Source organism: Elephantulus edwardii, unplaced genomic scaffold (genome assembly GCF_000299155.1).
Source record: "Elephantulus edwardii isolate Elephantulus edwardi_28Jun2011 unplaced genomic scaffold, EleEdw1.0 scaffold00005, whole genome shotgun sequence".
Classification (NCBI taxonomy): Eukaryota; Metazoa; Chordata; class Mammalia; order Macroscelidea; family Macroscelididae; genus Elephantulus; species Elephantulus edwardii.
In genome coordinates, this window is record NW_006399755.1 from 15,831,951 (window position 1) to 15,856,240 (window position 24,290).

At 39.7% G+C, this 24,290-nt stretch overlaps 1 protein-coding gene across 4 annotated transcripts in view; it reads right to left on the reverse strand.

Annotated features, from left to right (window-relative positions):
- The window catches only part of DAB1 (Dab, reelin signal transducer, homolog 1 (Drosophila)), a 410,174-nt gene that overhangs the window by 335,518 nt on the left and 50,366 nt on the right, over window positions 1-24,290 (reverse strand). The window lies entirely within an intron of this gene.

Genomic DNA, 24,290 nt, shown 5'->3' on the forward strand with positions numbered 1-24,290 from the left:
GATAAAAAGTATCCCAGACCTTCACGTAAGTGGCTTTCTTGACAGTCAAGTCTCCATTCAGAGCTTGCCTCCCTAGGCATGTCTGACTCATATCCCCCAGCCAAGAGAGTTCACCAAGCCTTACTCTTTCTGTTCAGTTATCACCAAACTGCTTCCAAATGAAAGTCACCTTTATGTATGGCATTGTTATGTGTCATCAAGTTGGACCAATTCATAAGTGACCATCCTGTGTGTTTTCAGAGGATGTAATTCAAATGTTAAAAGACTGTCCATCTTTCTCCCATTGAGCAACTGATGGATTTGAACTGCTTGCCTTTGGATTGGCAGAGCAACTTGTTATCACTAGAGATCCCCAAATTTATATATATAACAAAACAAAATAAAATGTCTCCCAGTCCTGTACCATTTTCATGATCAATGCATTCATTGTTGAGTGCTTCGTGTTAAGACACATCATAAAAGGGTCCTCTACTTTTCACTGCTCTTCCATTTCACTAAAAATAATCTTTTTCCTAGAGTTATCTTAAAAAACAAAACAAAAACACAAAAAAACCCTGCCTGGTTTTCTCCATTGTTGTACTTAGCTGAAATCTCATATGACCCTGCCATTACTTTTGGCTTGGGTCCTCGACTTCTAAGCAAGGGGGAATAAATTCCAGCCCATACTACTTCAAGTCGTTTAGTCAGAGGTTACCTTTGTTAGCTATTTCAGCCAAAAATGATACCTTTTCTCCTTCAGAATTTTGCTTATTCTGGTTTCCTTGCTTAGAGAATGGTTGCCTCCTTGCTCTCCTTTTTATTTATCAAAACAATAATTTCATTCCTGTGGGAAGTAGCGGGGGCAGGGGGGGAGTTATTAATTAACTAGGGTTTTGGAGATCCCCCCGCCCCGAAAAACATATCAAAACATTTCCCTTCATCCGCATTGGAGCACATGCGGGGAAGAACTGTCTGAAAGGAATATATGATTAGGCATCATATGTATGACAACAATCTGGACCAAGAGATGCATTGCAAAGTGGACTGGGGGAAAGTGAAGGGAGAAGGAGGGAAGAAAATGTGCAATAAGTGATTAAAAAAAAATAAACCATATCACTGCACTAACAAATTCTCTTTCCTCAGATTCTCAAAGACAATTCTTGTTTGTGAGGCCATTTGTCAGCTAATTAATTTATCCATCCAGCCAATCAACAAACACTTTAGGATTCCTTACTGGGAGCCAATCCCTTCACAAGGAATTCACAGATGAAAAGCAAAAGGCTCTTCTCCAGAAGCTTCCTTGTTTCTTTTTTTTTTTTGCTTCCTTGTTTCTTGATCCTGATTATGTTGACCGGAACCACTATTCACTTATTTCATTTTTTTTTTCTATACACTATACTCCCTCCAACTACATTAAGCTTGGAAGTAATGTCATTGTAGACATTGATAACAGAGGTTTATTAAATGGTAACAGAGAGCAAATAAAGAACAACATATTTATTACTATTTACTGAACATTCCTTAAACTCCTTAATCCCAAGGCAAGAGCATGGTAGGCAGGGAGTAGGAAGAGGATTAAAATAAAATAAGGAAAAAGTGCATCCCTTTGGAATTTGGGAACTGACTGAGGAGGTATTTTAAAAAGCAGAATTTCACAGAACAAATAAAGAATCCTACATCAAATTAGAAAAAACAGAAACTAATAAGACAACTGCATTAAGTAATGGGTTTCTAGTGTTTTCTAATTAAGTAATAGTTTTTGTTTTGTTTTTAATTTCCTACTAGTTTATTTACAAAATTCAAATACATTGTTTTCAAGAACAAATTCTTTAAATTTTCCTCACACCCCCACACAAAAAATTGTATAACCCCATGATTAATCCCCCTGCCCCCCTGCACATCCTCATCCCTCTGCTTTCCCCCTCCCACCCTTCTTGGATTCTTATACTTACTCTACAATAATGATTTTATACAATATTTATCCTTGTGGGACTGAGTTCACTCAGCATAATGCTCTCCAGTCCCTCTCAAGTTAAGTAATAATTTACAAAGTTATTGCTCCTGTGAGGAGCATAGTATTCCACTGTGTAAATGTACCATAATTTCTCAATCCATTGGTTTGTGGTTGGACATCAGGCTGTTTCCATATTCTTCCGATAATGAATAATGCTGCTATGAAAACTGGTATACAAATCTCCATTTGTGTCTCTGTTCGCATTTTTTCAGGGTGTATTCCAAGTAGTGGAATAGCTGGGTCTTAAGGAATTTCTATGTTCAGCTTTATTTGTGACGTGCCAAACTGCCTTCCAGAATGGCTGTACCATTCTGTACCAACAGTGTAGAGTTCCTTTCTCACCACATCCTCTCCCACATTTATTATCTGCTGCTCTGTTAAACTCTGCCACTGTTATTGAAGTGAGATGGTTTTAATTTGCATCTCTCTTACTGCCAGTGATTTGGGGCATTTCTTCATGTGTCTGTTTTCCATTTGAATACCTTCCTCTATGAAAATTCTTTCATTGTCTTTTGCCCACTTTGTAATTGGGTTATCAGTCTTTTTCTTGTGGAGGCCCAGGAGTATTCCGTAAACTTTTGTTATATGACTCTTGTCTGAGACAGTATTACCAAATGTTTGTTCCCAGTCCATAGGTTTTCTTTTCACCCTGTTTGAAAAAGTTTTTGATGCACACATGGATTTAATATTTAGAAGGTTCAATGCATCAATTTTGTCCTCTTTAGATTGTGCATTTCTGGATGCATTCAGCAGTCTCTTTATACCTTGAACTAGCACATCTAAGCTTGATCCCAGCTTGTCTCTTATGAGCATTATGGTCTGGGGCTTTACTCCCAGGTCTCTGATTCACCTTGAGATGACTTTTGTGTATGGTATGAGATGTGTATCTTGTTTCAGCTTTCTGCAGGTTGGAGTCCATTTCTGCAGTTTTGTCACACCATTTGTTGAAGAGGTTATCATTTCCCCATTTGATAGCTTTGATTGCCTTATTGAATATTAGTTGATGATAGATAGCTGGGTCTATTTCTGAGTTCGCGATTCTGTTCCATTGGTCTACGTGCCTGTCACTCTACCAGTACCATGCTGTCTTGGTTACCACTGCTGTGTAGTAGGTTTTGAGGTCAGGGAGTGCTATGCTTCCAACCTCACTTTTGTTTCTCAGAAGTGTTTTGCTTATTCAGGGTCTCCTGCCTCTCCAAATAAATTTGAAATTTCCCTTTCAATCTCCTTGAAAAAAGAATTTGGTATCTGGACTGCAATTGCATTTAACATGTAGATTACTTTTGGCAGGATTGTCATTTTCACAATATTGAGTCTTCCTATCCATGAATAGAGCACATTTCCCCATTTCTTTAGGTCTTTTATTGTGCCTTGAAGAAATTCTCTGTAGTTTTCTTTGTATAGGTCTTTTGTATCTCTAGTTAGGTTCTCTTGCAAGTATCTCAATTTGTGGTTGGCTATTGCAAATGGCATTGCTTTCTTGACTTCTTTCTCTGTGTTCTCTTTGTTACTATAGAGGAATTCTTTTGATTTTTGGATGTTGATCTTATATCCACCCTGATATTCTACTAAAATGGCCTATTATCTCCAACAGTTTTTTTGTTGAGTCTTTGGGTTTTCTGTGTACACTCTCATATCATCTGCATATAGTTTAACCATCTCTTTGATGATCTGGATGCCTTTTATTTCCTTCTCTTGTTGTATTGCCCTAGCAAGCACTTTCAATACAATACTGAAAAGAACTGGTAACAGTGGGCATCTTTGTCTGGTCCCTGTTTGTAACAAAAATGTTTTTAGTCTTTGTCCATTGAGAATGATGGTGGCTCTTGGTTTTGCATATACACTTTTTCACTATATTGAGGAAATGATCATCTATTCCAATTTTGCTGAGTGTATTTATCAGGAAGTTGTGTTGGATTTTTTCCAATGCCTTTTCTGCATCAATTGCTAAAATCATATAGTTCTGCTAAGGCAGTCCTCAGGGGGCAGTTCATGGAAACAGGCACACATAAAAAGCGAAGCATCAATGATCTAACTCAACACCTTCAACAAACAGAAAGAGATCAATAATCTAATCCTACAACCTCTAGAAGTAAAGAAATTATAAGGACAAGAGCTGAAATCAATGAGATAGAAAACAGAAAAGCAGCTGAAACCATCAATAAGACCAGGAGCTGGTTTTCGAAAGGGCCAATAAAACTGACAAACCACTGGCAAATTTAACAAAAGAAGAAAAATAAAGAAAGAAAGAAAAGACACAGCTAACCCAATTAAGAAATGACAGAGATGACATCACAAGAAAACCAGAGAAAATCAAATCTATATCAGAATACTATGAAAAGGTATACTCTGATAAATTCGAAAATCCAGAGGAAATGGATAAATTCCTTGAAATGCATCGCTGCGCAGATTGACAAGGACATAGAACACTTGAACAGACCCATCACAGGAGATGAAATGGAAAAGGTCATAAAAAGAGTTACCCATAATAAAAGTCCTGGACCAGATGGCTTCACAGATGAATTCAACCAAACATGAAGAGACGATTTAGCACTCTTTCTACTTAAATTATTTAAAAAAACTGAAAAAGAAGGAACACTTCAAGAGTCATTCTATGAAGCAAGCATAACCCTAACACCAAAACCAGGCAAAGATATTACTAAGAAAGAAAACTACAGACCATTACCTCTCATAAATATACATGCAAAAATCCTTAACAAAATCCTAGCCAATAGAATCCAAAAGCACATTAAAAAAAACAAAAACAAAAACCACCATGACCAAGTGGGATTCGTAACAGGTATGCAAGGATAGTTCAACATAAGAAAAACAATCACCTTAATTCACTACATTAACAAAGTAAATAACAAGAATCATTAAGTATTAGTTTTATTACACACATTTATTGATCATCGAAGAATTGAACAGTGTATTACATGTAAGGCATTTGGATGGAAAAATACTACTGGAGTATTAAGTAGCTATTATTAATAATCTGACTTGATGCAGAAATTGTTAAAGTGCTGGTGGCCTAGTGGCAATAATCTGGGCTGTAATCCTAAAGCCACTGGTTCAAGGCCACCAGCTGCTCCATGGGAGGATAGGCAGTCACATCCAGTGGGATTAACTGTCTCTGGAAACCTACCAGAGAGTCAGGTATGGGTCAGTTCTGAGTCTATGTTACATAATAACATAATCACAAATGACGAAAACAGAAGCTCTGAAAATACTAACTTGCCTAAAGGCACAACTAACTAGCGTAGCGATATCAAAACTCTCTCCAGTCTTCTGATCCTGATCACATGTCCAGGGCTCCTTCTCTTTGACAACAATGCCTCCATTTTTATGGTTTAATGACTGAAAAATAAAGATGATGAATATGGGCTAAGGTAAGTTGAGGAGCAAAGGAAGATAGACTCGGAGGATTAAGAATGGATAGGATACTACTACAGAAATTAAAATTTTAGCCATTAAAACACACTTACCATTGCAGATTTAATTTATGTGATTAAATCACAAGAAATCCTCAGGCTATCAATGCTTGGCTAATTATATCAATTTTCCTTCTGAGATTTGCCCTGGTCCTTGGAAGCACCCTACTTAATAGCAAGACCTCTCTCCTTCTTGCACTAGATACTCTTAGCTATGCAGTTCTTCTGCTCAAAACTCATTGCCCTTGTGTCAGAAGTGACTCATAGCGGACCCCGCAGTGATTTTTAGAGGCTGTAAATCACATGTGAGCGGTTTGCCCATATTTCTCCGAAGAAGTTGCTGAAGACATACATAACAGCAAACAAAAGGAGAAGAAACTATATGGCCATGACTAAGGGCAGAAAAGGGAGCTCTGGTGGACTAGTGGGAGGAAGCTGCTCTGCAATCCTGAAGGCACACAGTTTGAGCTACTCCACAGGAGAAGGATGGGCAATTTCCTCCTGTGTGATTAACTGCCTCTGAAAACCTGCTGGACAGTCAGATATGGGTCGGTTCCGACTCTACAGTACACGACACCACCACCAAGTGCAGAAATAAGGAAATCAGAAATGCACTGCCTTATGCTGCCATGGCAAGTAAAATTCTGCTGAAGATAATTAAAAAATGGTGGTAGCAGTGCACTGGCAAGGAACTGTGAGATATTCAAGTTGGATTTGGAAGAGGATAAGGAGTAAGGAATACATTGTTGATGTCTGATAAATCTTGGCTAACAATGGGTAATACTAGAAAGATGTCTGCCTGCGTTTTATTTACTACGTAAAGGCACTCAACTTTGTAGATGATGATAAAGTATGGATAAAAGTACAAAGGACAGGAAATCGCAACATTTCACTGCGATCATGTTGAATCAGTGCACAAACCAGGAAGCAGTTTGTGTATTAGAAGGGGAGTTTATGTGGTTCAAAATAACAAAATGTACATATTAAGGTTGTAACATTTTACTACAATTATTTACTCTATATGCTGAACTGTAAGATGAATTTAACATCTCGTTAACAACCACATGAAGATGATGCCCAACTTTGCTTGCTGAAAGTGAAGATGGTATGAAACATTTACAGATGAAGGACAATGACAACAGTTTTTTATACGGATTAGTTCTCAACATAAAGAAAATAAAATGTCTCCCAACTGGACCAATAACAAGATTATGATATACTGCAAGGCAAATCTGCAGCAGAAGATAAATTCTGAGCAATTGAAAACAAAATATTCACTCTGACTATTCAGAAGCTCCTCAGGTACATGCAAAAGCTAGACAGAAACATAAAAAGACCAAAGAAGAACTGATGCCTTTGAATTATGGCATTGGTAAATATTGACTACATCACAGATTGCCAAAATAACATACAAAATCTGTCTTGGAATAAGGACAGAAACCACTGACCCTTAAAAGCAAGGAAGGTGAGACTGTCTCAAATACTTGGTAGATGTGACCAGGAATGACCTGTCCTCATCACAGAAGGACACCATGATTGGTTAAAGCAAGGATCAGTTAAAAAAAGAGGAGGATCCTCAAGGACTCACTGAGTGACTATAACAAAAGAGTGAAACACAGCAACTATTGTGGTAAATGGCAAGGGATGAACACTGGTTTCTTCTGTGATATATAAGGTCGCTATGGTATGCCTAATTCAGGCTATCATCTTTAATCATTTGCTTTGCATCTAAGAGCTGGACAATGAATAAGGATGACAGAAGAAGAATTGGTGTCTGTTAGTTGTGTTGGAGAAAGATTACTGAATATCCCATGGACCGTCAAAAGAACAGATATGGCTTGGAAAAAGTGTAGCCAGAGTGCTCTTTGAAGAAAAGGAAGGTGAAGCTTAGGAGAGGTTATTTCTTGGAAAGGGACATCATGCTTAGAAAGGTGGAGGGTCAGCAAAGCAGCAGAAGACCCTCACAGGATGGATAGGATGGCTCAGGATAGGACAGCGTTCAGATCTGTTGTTTATGGGGTTGCTATGAATCACACCCAACTAAGCAACAAGTTGGAAAGGAAGCTCTGGTGGTTGAGTCTATAAAAAAATTGTACAAATAGGAAGAAGCTGCATTGCAATTCCAAAGATACTGGTTCGAATCCACCAGCAACTTCCTCTTGTGCAATTAAATGCCTCTGAAAATTCACTGAAGGGTCAGCTTTGAGTCAGTTCTGACTTAACGGCACACAACTGCAACAAACCAAAGGCCACACATCTCTGGTAGTTCAAATCCACTAGTGATTTGGAAGAATAAAGATGGCCTATCTTATCTGTTGCCATTTACAAGCTTCAGACACACTCAATGCAGCATCAGTGTAAGTAAGAAGAGACTTGACAGCACCTAACAATAACATAAGTTGTTATGACTTTGTTTGCCTGCCCCTTCCTCCCTGGTCCCTAGAGAATTCAGACCTTAAAACCTTTGTGTGAAACACTGAGGTTCTTGTTGACCAAGTTTTAAAGCCATCCACCCCAACATCTACTGGATTTAGCGCAGTGTTTGCACACCACGTAATAACTAAGTATGGCTAACTTCTTTGAATCTAGGCAGCAGATATGACTGCGTTCCCACATTGGCTTGCTGTTGTCTATTGTCCTTTGTATGCAATTTTACCCAATTTTACAGACTTCTGTGTTCAGTCCTTGTCAGTTCTTCCTCTAGGAATTGGGACCTATTTTCCTTCTCATTAACTATTGACTGAACTCTGACATGGAATGGATTCCATAAAAATTGTTCTTCTAAGCTTCTAGTCTTCAGATATACATTGCTTATATTTTCTGTTGCCATACCTCATCTACCATACTAATGTCCCTGCATTTGGATGCCAGTTAAAGGAAATTCCATGTTTCTAAGAATTCTCTGTATAGTCTTCATTAATGGCCTCAGTAATGGTCAAGTAATTCCCTCTCCTTGTATATATGGCTCTGGGAGCCTAGTGGTAAGAAGCTGCACCACCAACCTGAAGGCACATGGTTTGAATTCTAAGTTGCTCTGAGGAAGAAAGATGGGTAATCTCGTCTCAAACATTTACAGGTTCAGGAAACCCACTGGAGGGTCAGCTATGAGTCATTACATAACAATAACATCAATACCAATATATTCCCCTAGGGAGCTCTGGTGGCTCAGTGGTAAGGAGTACTGCCAACTCAAATACATGCAGTTCAAATCCACAGGATGCTCCTCAGGAGAAAATGTGCAACATGAGTTGGTTCGGCCTCAAAAGGACATAACAACATACCACTTAAAGGAGCTCTGGTAGCCTAATCAGTAGGAAGTTGTGCTATCAACCCAAAGGCATGCAGTTTGAGGCCACAAATTTCTCCAGAGGAAAAGGACAGACAATGTCCTGCGTGCTCTATAGCCTCTGAAAACCCACTGGAGGGTCCGTTACTAGTCACTTCTGAGTTTGTTTGTTTGTTTATATAACATACTATGACAAGTTTGGAAGCAGAAGTGGCATCCACTTCCTAAATAACATGTCTCCGGAATCTTGATGAACTTTGATAAATGTTGATAGTTACAGAGAGGCTACAAGCCTTTTGTTCATAGGGTTGCTATGAGTTGTGCTATACTAGAAGGCAATTAATAACACAACATGCACACACACACATCTCACATATATCTATCCCATATATATATTTCTCTCTCATATATATATCATATATATCTATCATATATCTATCTATATATATATAATATCTATCTATCTATCTATCTATCTATCTATCTATCTATCTATCTCTCTATCTATCCATCCATCCACTCATACATACATATATATCTCCATCCCTCTATGAGTGGCATCCACTTCCTAAACAAATGCCCTTGGAAACTCTATGAAATTTGATAAAGGATGACAGTTATAGAAAGGCTTCAGGTCTTTTGTCCATAGGGTCGCTATGAGTCGTGCTCAACTCCATGACAATCAACAACAACAAAAACAACCTTCTATTAAAGGCTTAGAACATCTCTGCTTGGATTGTAACAATCACACACAGCTTTAGGTTTTTGGGAACTAGTTATTTTTATCTAGCTACTATACACAAAAATGTCCCACCAAGCAGATGGTGATGCTACTTAAGGGCTTAAGGTTGAAATTGTTAACGGCAGGAGTGCAGCATACTTTAGAAGTCAATCCCAGGCTACTAGAGAAAGCAACCTTCAACTTACCCTGAACTTTTTCTGAGAGCTAAAAAGACTTTTACATTTTTTCCCCCTTTGGGGATTCAGAGCATCTTGGTGGCAAAAGCATTTTCAGATGCTTCTCTTCTGCCTTTAATCTTCTAACGCTGGGCACAGAGGTCAGGTAGAACTTTCCTTGGACCAAGAGACAAAGAAAATACAGGGGCTATGGACTGAGATGCCGAGAACATGTGCTATCTCAGATCCTCAGGGCCTTCTGATTTCCTTATTTTCACTTCTTAAGGTAAAAGCAGAGATAAGGGGAGAAGTGCAAGGTACATAACACCAACAGCAACACAAACAGATGCACACTCTCCCTCTGTGGTTGCTCTATAATGTGCAGATTTTCCTCTGGTTCAGTGCTGGGGCTTTTTGTTGTTGTTGTTGTTATTGTTATTGGGTATATATTTTAAAATATCACTTAACATTCTTAAGTCACTTACTGTTTAAAACATTACTGTTTACCAGCAAATGCTAAAGAACAAAGCACACCAACCATTCTGAAAGCAATTTTTAAATCTGTCTTTCATTTATAAAAGAGCCAAACCCTCTTCTAATCACTCCAAAACACATTTCAACAGAACTATGCTTTCAGACAGTCTCCATTTGTCACTCCCTAGAGCCACAATTCTAAACACAATAAACCAACTGGGAGAATTTCAGGAAGGGTAATTTTAGATCAGTATCCTTTGATCATTGTTATTTTGGCTGCACAATTTGTGCACTTAGTAGACACTCAATAAATACTTGCTGAATTGACTCAAAATGAGTGGTTACCAGCTGCTAGAGGGCCCAAAGTGGATGCAATGAAGTTCGTCCTGACTGATTTACTCTCGCTGATATGGAAGTCATCACGCCTGTTAGCAACACTAATTATCCATCAGCTAAATGGAAAAGATATGATTGATCAGCTGCAAGGGATCAATACGTACATGTTTATTATTTTTTAAAAATCATTCTTAAGGGTTTGCCTTATAGGTGTAATTACAAGTGGTCTCTGAAATCACTGTGAATGAATGGAACAGCTGAAATGGACTTGGGAGGAAAAAAAATCTGTAAAGGATTAATGGTTAATGGTACATTTCTCCCACAAACACACAAGCGCACACACATGCACACACAAACCATGACATTGCCCTGACTCCATTCCCCCTCTCCAATACTCTGTGTGTGTGTGTGTTTGTGTGTGTGTGTGATGTGTGAAAGGTTAGTAGGGGAGAGGAGAAAGAATCATGTTAATTATCTAGTGTTGCTGTGCCACAAATGGTACACATAAGTGGCTTTAACAAAGAGAAATTTATTTCCTCACACTTTTGAGGCTAGAAGTCCAAATCCAGGTTGATAGCTTAGTCCACAGGGAACTGTTTTGCTACCCCAGAGGCCACACTTCTCTCACAGTTCAAATCCACCAGCAGAGCTGAGGGAGAAAGATGGGCAATCTCCATCCCTGTGACTGGTAGCCTCGGAAACCCAACAGAGGATCAGCTAAGAGTTGAACTGAGCTCTAGGAGAAGGCTTTCTCTCCCCGAGGGCTCTGAAGGAACAGATTTGTCTCTTGAGCTTCTGCTCCTGAGCTTAATTCATGTGGGCTTAGGATCTTCCATCCTCCACATCTGCTTACATGCTTCTTTAATTTCTTTTACACAGGTTTACTTAAGAAATGTTGTTGTTGTTGTTGTTGTTATGTGCCGTCGAGTCGCCTGCGACTCATAGCGACCCTACGTACAACAGCCCTAAACTCCGCTCTGTCCTGTGACAATCGCACTGTCTCTGACACTCCCATCCCAATTATCCCAGTCACTGAATCAATCCACCTCATAGAGGGCCTTCCTCTCCTGCGCTGTCCCTCCACCCTACCAAGCATGATGTCCCTCTCTAAGGACCGGTCTCTCCTCACAACATGTCCAAAGTGTGTTAGACGGAGCCTCAGAATCCTTGCCTCCAAGGAGACACCCGGTTTAACCCTTTCCAGGACAAATCTGTTTGTTTTCCTAGCAGTCCATGGTATTCTCAATACTCTTCTCCAGCACCACAGCTCAAAGGCATCAATTCTCCTTCTATCCTCCTTGGTCATTGTCCAAATCTCTGAATACACTACAATAATACGGTCTCAACAGCATAACCTATTCCCTAATAGGGTTATAACTACAAGTAAAGGGGTTAGGATTTACAACACAGGTTTGGGGAAAATAGCATTTTTTTTTGTTCTTTTTTAAAATTTTTTTAAATTATTTTGTGTGTGTACTGTCAAATCAGATCTGACTGGTACAGGAGATTGTTCCTCCTTCTCCAGCAGAGCATCTGGTGGATTTGAACCGTGCACCCCTAAGATTGCAGTACACCTTCTTGCCACTAGGCCACCAGAGCTCACCAAAGATAGCATTTTATTCACAACAAATGTGCAAAACGAAAGCCCTGGTTCCTCTCCCCTTTAACTGCCCTGTGGCTCACTTTCTGCTGTATTTTGCATCTATCCTTGTGAACCCCTGGGGCTCCCATTCTGCAGGGTCAGGGTTTGCCTGCTGAACCAAACAATGTTTGGTGCCTGTTTTGTGTAAGTCTTGCTTGGTTCCTATTTTCATAGGAGCTCTTAAAGAGGTCCACTGGGGTCAGGGCATCCTGACAGAATTCTATTTGATATAATATGGCATAAGCAGTGATTGTGGTTGCTTCTCCAGCACCAAGGACAGAGGCTCAACTGGCAGCCACCTAGGAGCATGATTAACAAAGAGGCAAACAAGTACTGCATCTCACGTGTGTCCCTTTCTTAAGCATTTTGATCCAATCCATCAACAGCTACTGCTGTTTCTCACAAGTACCTTCTCCTGGGTGCTGATTCTAAGCCATCTAGTGGCATAGCCTGCAGGAAGCTGGCTGTTAACCCAAAGGGATGCGCCTCAGGGGGCTGGACACTACCAGCAGCTCTGAGGGAGAACGATGAGCAGCCTCCTCTTGTGCAAACTGTTGTTGTGTACCATAGAGTCAGAACTGACCAATAGCTGGCCCTCAGACAGGTTTTCAGGGACAGTTAATCACACAGGAGGAGACTGGCCATCCTTCTCCCGCAGAGCATTCGTGCCCTTGAACTGCGTGCCTTACAGCCACCAAAAACTTGCTGGAGGGTAAGCCGTGAGTCATTTTCACCTCAATGGCACTCAGTGAGTGATTCTTGAACAATACTCTTTCTTCACACCCTATTTCTTCTCCTTGGTCTGTTCTCTCTATGGTGTCTCTGACCTGGGAAATTTTTTCACTGTCCAAGATCCCATCCTTTTAATGCATCTTCTCTTAAAGTCCCTCACGTAAAGTCTGTGCCTCTATCTCCCAGTCCACCCGTGTTTTCTGTCCCTACTCTTACGTTTCTATCTCTAATATATGGTGATAACTTTCTGAAGCACTGCAATCCTGAAGACAAGTGATTCAAGGCAACCATCTGCTCCATGGGAGAAAGGTAAGCAATGACCTCCCATGCGATTAACTGCCTCTGAAAACCTGCTGAGGGTCAGGTATGGGTTGGTTCTAACTCTACTTACACAACAGCTCTTTTGTAGCCTCCTGGTGACCTAGTAGGTAAGAGGTTGCACTGTCAACCAAACCACCAAGTATCTCAAATCCACCAGCTTCTCTGGGGGTTAAAGAGGAACAATCTCCTCCCTCGTAATTTACAGCTTCTGAAAGCCAACAGAAAGTTAGGAGTTGGCTCCCACTCAATGGCACATAAAAATGATTCTTTTTTTAAATTTTAAATAATTTTTTAATTAATTTTAATGAAATTTTACAGACTTTGGATTACCATTCATTCATTGTTTCACTTTCCTCCCTGCGTACCCTTCCCCCAGTTCACTCTTCTCTTTGAAAAGTAAAAGTTCCCCATTGTTTTACAATCCCTCCCCCAAGTCCACTCCACTATGCAACCTTTGAAAAACGATTCTTTTAAAAATTACATTTTACAGAGATTTTGGAACTCCAAAATCTCTGTAGATTTTCATTGAAAAAAATAAAGAAATAAAGAAATAAATTATAAAAATAAATAAAATCAAAGGAACCTTTAAACATTTTATCTACTTTAATAAGGAGGTAACAAATAACACTGAATGTTCTAAAAAAAAAGGTCTAGTGAAGGACTTCCTCAGCTAAGCATTAGACTGACAATGGAGGGAAAACTTGATTTAATTAAAAAAAAGAATTCTCTTTTGATTTGCTTCTCTTGATTCTAAATAAAGGCACAGGGAAGCTGGGTTTGGCTCTTCAGTTGTTTGAACTGCTGGCCTCCTGCTTTACCTCTGTTTACTTATAAAAAATTTACATTTTAATCATCTTTATCATTGTTTGATTCTTTGCTGACACATGAGTTTGTCAATGGCAAAAAAAGTCTATTTTTTTCTGTCTTTGAATTAAACACTTAACAGAATGTTACATACATAACGAGCACATTTAACAAGTATGTCTGATAGCAGAAAAAAAACCCAGTAAAAATAATAAATGAACAATGAGGGATAAACAAATAAATGACTGAACAGGTAAGTCCTATTTCTTGTCTTAAGAATTAGCATATCACCAACTGAAGAAACATCCATCACCATAAACAAGGAACACTCATGATGTCCAGACAATGATGTCCAGACAATGAACAAGGGCGGAAAGCTCTAACTCAGAACAGTCCATGACAGCGGAGCTCTGGTGGCACAGGACACAGGGTGGTGTGCAGCTAACTCAAAAAAGTACAGTTCAGTCTAGATCACATCATACTGTTGACCAGCCAAACAGTATTTATTTGCTCTGCTTTTAGGGAAAGCGAGATGGCATCAAACAGTCCTCCCCCTTTCTATGTGCAGCTTCAAATAAACACCAAGAAGGTACTTAAAGCATTCTCAATCTCCTTTTCTTTTGCATAAAATGCGGACAATCATATGCAATCTATAGTGGTATCTGAAACCACTATACCGTATTGGTTACCCACTGCGTACAATGGTTGGATGAGCTTCCAGATTGATTCATATTGGGAAGCAGGAGTGGGATCCACTTCCTAAACTAGTTGCATCTGGAAACTCTACAAACTCTCTTAAGAATGTACAGCAAAGATGTTAATCATCAAAAAAATTCAGGTCTTTTGTGAAAAGCTTACTCTAAATCATATTTGACGCAACAACACTTAACCACTGCTAAATGAGGCTAGTGCTATTATATCTTGGAGGAACACTCTTCCACTTTGTTCACCACTCTTTGTCAGTGTGCTTGCTATATGAGGTAATCTGAGTTTGTTGAGATGCTGAAGGTTGAGCCATGGGGATATCAAATACCAGCATGGTTTTCCAATGTGTACTGTATTTGGTGGAGCTCCCAGTTGTAAAACAGGTTGGAAAGCAAGAGTGGCATCCACGTCCTAAACCACATGCCTCTTGAAACTCTACGGACCTAGAGAAACAAAGATAGCTGAGGAATGACATTAGGTCTTTTGTTCACAGAGTCGCTATGAGTCAACCTCAACATGATGACAATCAACAACAACAACATAGTAGTATCTGAAGCATGTTATACACTATGTGTTAACTGCAAAGCACAAGAGTAAATGTGCATAGTCGTCCTTTCTCTCATGCTGTAGCGAATTCTGAAACTAAATTTCTTTAGTTTTTATATGGCAAAAGCTGTGATATTTTCTTGCTCCAGTGTACACAGAACGACATTTCCCAGACTAGTGCCATATTTAGCCCTGGTCCTTACCAACCATTTATCTTCTTCAATGCTTTTCCCTTCTCCCTGGCTGCAACAGAGGCCAGTCACAGGTTACCTAAGGAAACCATTTGTAGAAAAAGCTGCCTTCACCTTGGGGCGTTAAATAATATCCTATTTGCCTGTCTAGAATTATTAGATGAGCAAGAAATTAGCTCCTATTTTGTTTAAGTGATTATACAAATTTAGATCTGGTGATTATAGGAGCTGAGATTACTCTCACAAAACCCTACATTCCTTTAAGGTAAGATCTGCCACTCCGGATCAGTCACAGGGTATGACAAACAGTATATAATCACTGAGCACTTCTAAAAGACACACACACACACACACACACACACACACACACAACTATATCACTTAACAAGAGCCAGTGCTGAAAACATGCCCTTGAATTTGAATTCATGGACTTTTTCAAAATTGACTATAAAAACAGTGTTCAAAGTATTATAGTTCTTGGCTTTCCTGCTGTGTAATTCTTAGTACATATTGATTTTGAAGCCCAAATCTTTGCAATTCCCTGATAATGCTATTCCTCAGAATAATGAAACAGGAAGGTCCTCTACACCCACAATTGTACTAGTAGTGGAGGAGCTGTGATTTCCTTTAACCACAGGTATCTGGGGTTGCTCAGACCCTCATTAAAGTGCATGGGATGTTATTTAATCGTCAATGAATCTTTAACACTTTTTTCTCCTCTTTTGGAGACCCAGACAAGTCCCCTATAGTTACTGTGTATTGTGGTGTCATTTTTAGAATACTTCCCAGGATAATTATAAAAATTAACCCATCTGGTTTTTGCTGCCCCTCAAAGAAGAGAGTCAAGTGAAGTTCATGTCATGTTCCAAGGTGTGGCATCAGAGGGTCTACAAAGATTGAAAAGGCCTGTTTTAGTCTACATCCCCGGTGCCTGGAACCAAGACAGGTGCAGAACAACTCAGTAAACTTTTGCCGTACTGAACGCAACTTCAGGACAGGAACCTAAAGCCCACAGAAATAAATGTAGTGGCCCAAGACCACAGAACTAGTCAGTGGCAAAGCTGAAACCGGATCCTTGACCTTGCCCAGATAAATGAAATGCACTGCCATCGACAATGTAGTTTGCGAGAGTTTTGTATGGAGACAAATGTTAGTTCCTCACATCAACTGACAGGGTTATTGTTGTTGGGATGTGCCATCAAGTTGGAAATGACCCATAGCTGACCCTCCAGTGGGTTTTCAGAGGCATTTCGTCCCGAGGAGCAGATGGTGGATTTGAACCCTGTGCCTTTGGAATTGCAGTACAGCTTCTTACCATGAGGCCATCTAAGTAAAGCTAGATTTTTTAAAAAAGTCTTTTTTTTTCTTTATTCTTTTACTTCAGCAAAATGCAAGTAACTGCTATCGAGTCAGAAGTGACTCACTGCTTGATGTCCATTGGGTTTCCAAGAGTCTGTTTATCACACAGGAGACCAACTTTCTTCTCTTCTCAGGGAGTAGCAAGAGTAGCAAACTTTGGGTTAGCAATACAATTTCCTATAGACTACACTATCAAAACTCCTGCTCTATTATACAGACACTCCTTTAATAAGGCATAAAAAGAGCAAAAACAGATTACAGAATGAGCAATCATGAAAATGGTGCTGAGGGTACCCCCTCCAATAAAGTCTGTGTAAGAGTCATTCCAGCAAATCTTCCAAAAGTTTTCAATTTTTCAAACTCTAATAAGAATATATACTCTCTGTACTAGCTCTGATGGCCTAGTGATAAGAAGCTGTGCTGCCATCCTAAAGGCATATGGTTTGAGCTCACCAGCTGCTCTGTAGGAGATAGATGGTCTGCTTGTCCCATGTAATTTACAGCCTCTGAAAACGCACGGGAGCGTCAGCTATGGGTCAATTCTGACCTGAGAGTACACAACAACAATAATTGTAACAAGATTGTTTGTTATTATGATGTTGTACCCTGATGGTATTACGATTAAGGCATTGTGCTGAAATCCAAAAGATATCAATTTTAACTCACCAGCCCTTCCATGGGAGAAGGATGAGGCCATTTGCCTCAGTAAAGATTCCCAGCCTTGAACACCCTATGGAGCAGCTCTCCTCTGTAGGACTGTAGGGGTCAGAAGCGACTTGCTGGTACTGAGTTTGTTTCCTTCTGATTTACTATTGCAGAACAGGAGGACTACATCTAAGACTCATGCACCAGGCAACAGTGTGAGGAATTACTCTCAAGGAGACAAAAAGAGACATCATTCAAGAAGTGATTATATGCTGTTGCTGGGGGTGGAGGGAGCACAGCACAAGTAAGTAAATATCTAGGTGCAAGGGAGGTTGTGATTCGGAAAAAAAAAATGTATGTAACACACACTGTATAAAAATATAGTAGAATGAGTAGGAGGATCCAAGGAAGGGTGGGAGTGGGCCTTAATCATAGGGTCACACAATTTTTGGGTGGCAGGAGGGATGAGTAAAGGAAAAGGGAAGATCCAGTTTGAAAAAAGGTATATGAACATTTTAAGTTAACCAGTATAAATTTTTTTTTAAAACAATATATCATCCCCTTCATTTTCTCATTTCAGAACTTAAATTTAGTTTCAAAAGAAAGCAAATAATAAAAAGAATTATTATTATTCCGTTTATTTTCTTTATTGAAATAGCTATGTATGATTCTTTTTCTTACAAACAAAACCTATTACTAAATAGACTTATTCAATTTTTGACTCCTCAGTAAATGATTTAAAACTTTATATGTAATAATCTTAAGTAATCTTAACCATGATCTTCTAAGAAAGAGGTTTTTCTTAATCACTTTACAAATAAAAATACAGAAAACACACAGATTTGGCTAAAATGATACTGGTAGGTTTTTTCCAGTGACAAGAGTTAAACTGGAGTCCATGTAGAGTCACAGCCCACATTCATTTCAGTGTAGGAGGAGATGAGTATATGAGTGGTGTGTGTGATGGAGGCAACAATTTGTTGAAAGGATGAAATGTGAGATAATTGAATTTATAAAAATGAAAAATGTAAGTTTGCTTTAAAAGATGACTGTGAGATACCTGTATATCTAGATGTCCCTCTGAGTTACCTAGAAAACAAAAAGCTTCACGAAAATGAATGTTGTCTATTGAATATAGTTTAAATGGTCCACTAACTGTGTAAACATGATTTTTTTTAAATGTAAGATCTTGCTGCAAAAAGAAAAAAAATAATTATTCTGCTGTTGCTAGCTTACAGGGCCAGTTCTGAAAGCCCCATCATTACACCTCCTTGATGCCACTGTTAATCGTAAGTGTCCTCAAGAATGTACTGAAATGCTGAGATTGATGGAATATTTTGCAAGGATGTACACAGCTTCATCTGATACCCAGATGGCGCCTTTAGAGACCAACCTTTTCAAATTGTCTTGCCTGCCAGAGCTCAACGATTTTGCAAAAGAAGCATTTAAAGGTTTAGAGTTTTGTGCAGCCAATAACCTCAAGTACAGTGAAACAGCCAGTAAGAAGCTTAAACATACTCTTGAGGAGACAAAAAGAGACATCATTAGACAAGTACTTATAACTGCTGCCCCCTTGATTTTCTCATTTCAAGACTTTCATCAGCTCAGTTTCAACAGAAAGCAAAGGAGGGGGGGAAACCCCTTTTAACTTGCTTATTGAAATTGAAAGGAAGTTTTCTTTTCTTCCACCTTGTTGGTCCCTGAAATCCTTTTCTTCCAAGCCAAACCTGCTGGGAAAAGTATTCATTCTTTGTTGGACAACAATGACCTAGGAAAGGGAACAGGAAAAGCCTGAGACTTTTTATAGGATCAGACAGTTTGGTAGGAGGACATGATGTGTGGACAAAGGAGTACTAAAAGGAAATGACCTTTGTCACGCTGCCCCTTCTAGAATACAAGCCCTACAGGAGCTCAGGGACCACAGGCTCGTGAATTGATGCTGAGTCTCAGGCCAAGATGAAAGTAAAACACACCTTAGGCTGCCTTCCTGTTCCTCTAAATCCTCAAAGATAAAACCACAGCCATTGTTACCCCAAAATTAGTGAGTCAAAGACTTCTAAGAGCAGTTCTCTATAACTTAAAAGAGCAGATTTAATAATATGGGGAAATTCCATTTATATCTAACGCAAAGATACAGTCATTTGTCCTTCCTATATACTTAGAAAACCTTCAGTCATCCCTGTCTAAATATCAGTGCAAACCCGGCCCACAGCCCATAGTCTCTGGATTTGCCTCTGTGGCGAGGTGGATAAATCTTCTGCTGAGGTACAATCAGTCCCGTAATCTAAGTCTTGGATTAAGAACTCATTGCACTTTTCCCTAAAGGATTATAGATGAAGCAAGGGCTCTTACTTAATTTGATTCCATTGATAATAACAAATCTCATAACTATTTAATAATACCATTAAAATCGTGAAGAATCACATCAAAAAGTGTAGTCCATGAAAATGAAAAAAAAAAAATAGCTTCACTATCTTCTTTTAGAAGAATTCAACATACTCTCCTTTTAAAAAATGTTCATTCATTTATTTTCCCAACAATTAATACACATCTGCTATCTGCCACCACTTGGTGGATATCAGTGTGTTGTACTGTAGTGGCTTTTGTGTTGCTGCAATGCTGGAGCTTATGAACGAGTATTTCAAATGCCAGCCAGTCCCTTCATGATACAAAGGTTTCAGTGGAAGCTTCTGGATGAACAGGAAAGAAAGTCCTGGAGATCAACTTCTGAAAATTAGCTAAAACAAACCTTAACGATCACAACAGAATCCTGTCTGATATTGTGCTCTATGAAGAATCCCATAGGCTGAAAGGAGCGTAAAAGAGCTTTTTAGTCTTTAATTTTATAAAACTCATACACATTGTGCTTCATTCATGTGCACTGTGCTTCACACATTCCTTCATTGACATTGTGTTTCATACAATCACTCCCGTGCACTGTGCTTTATACAATTAACCACCATTGATCTATGCTTGCTATTCTCTCATCTTTTCAGGTTCCCACCAGATCCATGCCAATTTCTTCACCTCTTCCCTCTGCCCACTAAACTCTCATGATTCCTCTCATGTTCGTTCAGCCCACTTCCTCTTAGCCCCTTGGACTCTTATCGACATCTTACTAGCTATGGCTACACCAATGAATTTAAGCATATCAGCAATAGTGAGGCAAGGGCAATATTTCATTCTCTTGTTCCTGGGATTGCGTGAGGCACAGGTAAGTCAACAGAAATTACCACTATACCAAAGGCACACAGTTTGAATCCACCAGCTACTCCGTTGGCGAAAGATGGGAAATCTCTTCCTGTGTGATCTGAAACCACACAGGAGGGTCAGTTACACCTGGATGGTCCACAACACCACCAATGTATCAAACACAGTGTCAACAGATCGAGTTGGAGTGATGAGAAACATATCAACAACGAAAAAATAGTCTGTGACAAGTAATATATTAGATGTAAAATAAATAATAAAGATGTTTTGGGCACATAAAAGAAAGGCTCCCAACCCAAACAATGGAAATATTACAGGCAAAGTTTTCAGTGCTGACAGAGAGCTGGTTTCACTAAACAATCTATGAACAGCTGCGTATGGGTGAAGGGGAGTTACAAAATGGGGGAGACAGAAGGCAGATCAGGAAGGAATCTTAGAGACTGTGCTAAGGGGACTTGATGCTGACATGAAAAATCAGAAAGCAGCAAAGTGATGGAAGTTATTCTGGGTTTTAGATAGATGCTATCAGCCAGGGTAGAGCCAGGCAGATGAATGGGGTGAACTGAGTCTACAGGGGGAAAATGGCTGACAATCCAATGGGAATCCTTATCCTTTATTATACAAATGGAAAGGTAGCTATGTGAGGAGTGGGAGTTATGGGATCTGTGAGACCAGAAAAAACTCCGAGTTCGTGGAAAGGTACACTGGTGGGAACTGATCTCCAGCCTGGAGTCAAGCAATCATTGTGGTAAGACAATCTCATATGTGTATGTACATGGGGGAGGGGTAAAAGGAGAAAAGCGGGGGGAGGGAAGGAGGGAAGGGGAGGGAGAGAGAGAGAGAGAGCAAGAGATAGATAGATATCAATCCAAAAGGGATCCTTTTCCTCTCTGGTGGTTCAAATCCACCAGTGGCTCCATGGGTGAAGGATGAGCAATCTTCTATCATGAGATCTGCAGGGAAGGAAACCCTATGAAGCGTCAGTGATAAGTCCACTCTGGCTCCAAGGCAATGAGAAAGAAGTCTTCAGGTCCTGACTCAGGAGTGCACAGCAGTAAATCGGACTCCAGCCATGGATCTAGGCCACATTCCCCAGCCTTGCTTTGTCAGTGATGTGAGGGATATTTTTTTCTTTCTCTCTAGTTTCCTGTGCCTAGCTTACAACTAATCAAAATGCAGTGAGAGACAGATGTGATGAGTCAAATCTCTCAAAGACTCCACAACAAGAACTGAAATCAATCTAATGAGGGTGGGGGTGGGAAGGGAGAGAGGGGTTCCAGGGATCCCAAAAAGATGGATTTGTGATGATGCACTCACAGGTCTGGTGTCATGAGGAAATGGACAAAAATCTCCTGAAACAATCACAAAATAAAACCTGCAAAGCACCCATGAGAAGCACTAAATGAGAAGAAGAAGAAAGCAGCATTCTATTTCTGCATTTCTTGATGTTGTTGGGTATTTATTTTTTACATGAAACTCTTCTTTGATGAAAAGCATATTCAAACCACCATCTTCTCCCCATGCATTACCACTTCTCTGATGAAAAATAATTGCTTTGAAGGAGGAAGGCTGCCATATTTGGATACCCTTAATCAGTGCATACCTGATAGGGCATTTATTAGGGATAAAACACTTCTTTTATCCCAATAGCTGCCTCAGCAGTTGTAGAGATGGGATGGGGGAGGGGAAAGAAAGCCTTTATCATTTGCTGATCTCTCTAGCAAATTGCCAATTTATGCATAGAATATTACAAATACTGCTGAATTATTTGAGCCTGGAATTAATTTAGAGAATCTTCTCCTCCTTTGAGTGCCCAGGGATTTGGCTTATCTTTATTTGCTGAAGGAACCATGTCACTGAAAGCAGTCCCGGGATTATTTCAAGTGAATGAATAATGAAATCGCCCTGCTCTCTAATGGTCTCGGAATTCCATGACTCTCTCAGTCCACGTTCTGGGGCTGGTCCATCCGCCGGGGTTCTCTGGCTGTCGGCAAAGCACACTGAGGCTCAGAAACAGGAGTATTGAAATTGTGCAATCAAGGTGAGTGAAGGAAACCCAATGTCACCAAAGGCTACCATATTTTTCCCATATGGTAATTTCATATAGGATATTAACCTGCACGGAGGTTGTGTGGTTTTGGAGGGGGGAACCCAAAACAAAAACATAATGTGCATGGTTTTTTGTGGAAAATAGTCTATTGAAGGTTGCCTTGGAAAATGGAATTAGAGGCAGAGACATTAGGGATGGAGAAAAATATAACAGTAGCCCCCCAGGTATGATCACTCCTTAAGAAACTAGATAACATCTAAGGGGAACAGAGGAGAGATCAAAGCAAACTCCAGACCAGAAACCAGACCAGACACCAAACCAGACAATGAATCCTGATAAGGCTCTGGGCCTGGTCACAAAAGCCCAAACTCAAGTTAATTAACAGCCTCAGATTCCAAGTAAAATATCATCTTCCCTAGTCCTCCCTAGAACCCCTATAAAAAGAGGCTGCCCTAAAACCAGTTTTACACCATTTCGACTCTCTCAGCATGCTGTGCAGCCAGGTCACTTGGTGTCCTTCTCAGAGCATGCAATAAAGGCCTGTTCATTTTGGGGGACCTATCTCTTTCTTTCTCTCTTGCCCTCAACACTTTTTCTATCTAACAAGGGTAACGAACAAAATAGTCAGTTATCGAAAACAGCTATTTTAAAGTAGTTTTTCACTACTGTAAAAATCTCTTAAGACATAAATATGGTGCAGGTAAGTGTAAGAAGTCCCCAGGTTATAAACAAGTTCCATACTTAAATCTGAGTTTAAGTCGAATGTGAATGTAAATCAAAACAGGTGTGATGACATCAGTTAGTCAACTGTTTCTCTCACTACCTAGTGTGTGGTGTACATTTCCACACACAAAAAAAAATATTAAAGATACACATCCAGATACACTATAACATCTTTAATAGTACTAACAGTAACAATGTCTTGATGAGCCTCAGAAAATAGAACCTGTTATTATGAATAGTTGTAGGTACATTGAATTTTAACACAGCAGATTTTACCAGGGCTGGTTTGTAAACTTAGGCTGTATATGTTACCTGGGGACTGTACACACACACACACACACACACACACACACACACACACACACAAGATAAGCTTCCTGACTTTATGTTGTTGCTGTTATTGTTAAGTGCTGTCGAGTTGAGCACGACTTACAAGTAACTCTGTTCTATCCTATGCCATCCTCACACTTCCTGGCATACAGGAGCCCATTGCAGCAGTCACTGTATCAATCCATCTGGTTGAGGGTTTTCTTTTCTTTCATTGACCTACCACCCTTTCCAGGATCATGTCCTTCTCCAAGGAATAGCACCTCCTAGCAATATGTCCAAAGTATTTGAGGCAAAGCCTCATCATTCTAGCCTCCAAAGAGCACTCTGGCTGTACCCTCTTTAAGACCTATCTGTCATTCTCTTGGCCATCCACGGGATGTTCAGTGCTCTTCTCTAACACCACAGCTCAAAGGTGCCAATTATTTTTCAGTCATCCTTATTCATTGTCCAGGTCTAGCATACATAGTTAGTAATCAGAAAGACCATGACCTGAATCAGACGCACTTTAGTCTTCAAACTGACATCACTATTTCTCGACAATTTGGAAAAGTCCCTAACTGCAATGCATCTCCTTATTTTCTGACTGCTGGTACCAAGGGTGTTAATTGTGGATCC